The sequence below is a fragment of the Aegilops tauschii genome, chromosome 7 (genome assembly GCF_002575655.3).
Source record: "Aegilops tauschii subsp. strangulata cultivar AL8/78 chromosome 7, Aet v6.0, whole genome shotgun sequence".
Classification (NCBI taxonomy): Eukaryota; Viridiplantae; Streptophyta; class Magnoliopsida; order Poales; family Poaceae; genus Aegilops; species Aegilops tauschii.
Genome location: NC_053041.3, coordinates 591,872,047 through 591,875,381, shown reverse-complemented (window position 1 = coordinate 591,875,381; position 3,335 = coordinate 591,872,047).

The window sequence follows — 3,335 nt, the reverse complement described above, 5'->3', positions numbered from 1 at the left end:
TAGGCCTCGCCATCGTCCACCGCCGTGGTGCTCTCCGCGTGGCGTGGTCAACGTGGTCAAGGAACGACTTCCATCGGAAGAGTACTGTACATGGAGAGGCTGACAGCTGGGTCCACGGCCACAGCCCAGTTTTTTTGCGATTTGCCAAGTAAGTCGCTTTGTCAGGCCTGTTGGGCTGCAAATCTTTCAAGGCGAGGAGAGCTTTCATTCGGCTGGCCTAGAAAATGGCCCATCAGTAATGAGAAATGGGCCGTACATTTTTAAAACACATCAAACCGGCAATTAGTTTCAAATATCTTTTTTTCATTTCAAGATTTTAAATTACATTAATTTTTATGCGTGGAGAATTTGTTGGATTTTATATTGATATACATTTATTTTTAAAATCAGTTTGAATGTGAGTCAAAATTTCGGGATTAAAAACAGTTCGGACCGCACCGAAATATGCAAAATTTCGTATAATTTTTTAACCGTGGCCACAATATGGGCTGTAATGCTAACAAAAAGAATATGGGCTCCAAAAAAACCTTAAGAATTAGCAAATGGGCTGTAAATTATTAGAAATAATGGCAGATGGGCTGTATGCTGTTTTCCACAGATTTGAGGCTTTCCTAAAAAAAAAGGTTGACGCACAAGCACTGACTGTTGGATGTCCATCCAACGGCCGTCCTGCTTCTTCAATCTCTGCTCTTCCTGTTCCAGCCGCTCAAACAAGCGCCGGCAGGACTGCCTGCTCCCTCCTCCCCGCGGCCGGCTGTGCTGCCGCGCAGGCCTCACCGCCCCACCGTACTCCCATCGCTGGCCTAGCCATCCCTCTACTCACCCACACCTGCTGTTATTCTTCGGCGACGGCAGACGAACCAGTAAACCCTCGTACAGTCTCCCTTCCACGTGGGAAACAACTGCCGAGTCTTCCCTGCCTCCGTCTCGTCCCTTTCCTAGGCCTCGCCGTCGTCCACCGCCGTGGTGCTCTCGGCGCGTCGTGGTCAATGTGGTCAACGACCGACTTCCATCGGAAGAGTACTGTGTGTGGAGACGCTGACAGCTGGGTCCACGGCCGCAGCAAGGAAGTGCCTCCTTATTACGCGCAAAATAATTATTCCTCCACCTGACAGTGGGGACCCACCGGACGGGCCACCGTATTTCGCGAAAAAAACGTTTCCCCCCTGACTGCTGGGACCCACCAGCTACACCTTCGCACGCAAGGAAGTGCGTCCGGGCAAAAAAAAAACAAAACGATTCGCCCCCCTGACTGCTGGGACCCACCAGCTACATCTTCGCACGCAAGGAAGTGCCTGACAGTCGGGACCCACCTGGTCGAAGCGTACGTAGCGTTGTCATTCTGATCGCGAACGTGTACATACATATATACTGGTGGATGTAGAGGCGCGCACGTGTCGTAGTAGAGACGTGCACGTAGCATGTACACGTACGTACAACGGCCAGGGTGCAAGAAAGAAAATACGGCCACGTATGTGTACATACGGGCGGGGTCTCGAACGCCTACTCGCGCATACGTACGGCGAGGGCTCGTTGACATGGCTGGGTCGGAACGGAGAAACAACGTCGTCGTTGTGTTCATGGGGAGGCAACGGAATGCGTCGTGTTCATGGGGAGGCAACGGAATGCGTCGTGTTCATCGGGAGGCAACGGAACGCGTGGGAGCCAACCGGCTGGGTCGGAACGGAATGCGTGGTCGTGTTCATCGGGAGGGCTTGGACGGAACAGGCGATGGAAACGAGGCCTGGCGTACCGCACAACGGAGGAAACGGACCTCCTACGTTCGGAACGGGGTCCTGTTGATCGGGAGGGGTGTGGCGTACCGCAAAACGGAGGAAACGAACCTCCTACGGTCGAAACGGGGGTCCTGTTGATCGGGAGGGGTGTGGCGTACCGCAAAACGGACGAAACGGACCTCCTACGGTCGAAACGGGGGTCCTGTTGATCGGGAGGGGTGTGGCGTACCGCAAAACGGATGAAACGGACCTCCTACGGTCGAAACGGGGGTCCTGTTCATCGGGAGGGGTGTGGCGTACCGTAAAACGGGACTCCACGGGATACTGTTCATCTCCACCGTCGACCTCCTCCAGCCTCCACGGGCTCCTGTTCATCCAGCCTCCACCGTGCCCTACTCCACCGGCTACTGTTCAATCACCCCTCCACGGGCACCCCTCCACCGTCTACTGTTCATCCAGCCCTCCACACCACGGGGTCCTGTTCAACCACCCCCTCACGGGCACCCCTCCACCGTCTACTGTTCATCTAGCCCTCCACACCACGGGGTCCTGTTCAACCACCCCTCCACGGGCACCCCTCCACCGTCTACTGTTCATCCAGCCCTCCACCACACCACGGGGTCTTGTTCATTCAGAGGCAACGCCACCGCTCACTGTTCATCCAACCCCCCCCCCCCCCCCCCCGCGCGCAACGCTCACTGTTCATCCCGGAGGCAGCATCGATCGGCTTCAGTTAGCAGCAGTAGCGAAGGAATCGCTCGATCGGGTTCAGTTAACAGCCATCGATCGATCGCTCGGGTTCAGTAACGCGTAGCCTGCAGTGCAATCGCTCGGGTTCAGTTAGAGCCCAACGCCTCACTCGGGTTCAGTTAGAGCCAACGCCTCGCACACACGCGCGTACGTGTACGAGAGAAACGCGCATCACTCGGCCCCCGACCTCCCACCGTAACCGGGAACTCCCCAAAATTTTCCTCGCCCTCGCTTCTACCACGGTTTTTCCGTCATGGACGGCCCAAAGAATGTCATGCAGCTGCGTCTCCGGCCCGCCCAGGACGAAAAGCCCATTTTCTGTCATGATTTTTTGTCATAGAAGTAGGAGCCCACCACATCTATGATGATACTGGGTTTTGTCACAATTATCGTCACAGAAGTGTCATATGTATGACAGAAAAAAATTCATTCGGCTCAAAATGTCACGGATGTGTCTTTTTTTGTAGTGAAGGTGGTGGGCGAGCCGGCGCGGCGTGATGGCAGGGCGGCCGGTGCCGGTTCCGTCAAATCTGGTGCCTGGAGTCGCCTGCTGTGGGAAGCGAGGGCCGGTGTCCTCTGTCGTGGCGGGAACGACGTCAGTGTGGTGGAGGCAGCGGTGTGGTGGCGGTCCTTGTGCTCTTGTCGCATCAGGGCAACAATCTTCATGATCGGTCCTCCTCGATCTGGCCGTCGACATGTTCCGGAACTACTGCTGGAGATCTTGCCCAAGGATATCTGGATCGGAGTATCTGGTCGTGCGCATCCATGTCAGCCTGCGTGGCTCCAGGAGGGCGCGATGCCAAGCTATGTTGTTTGTTGACACGATTGGACATGTCGGCATCTTGTTTT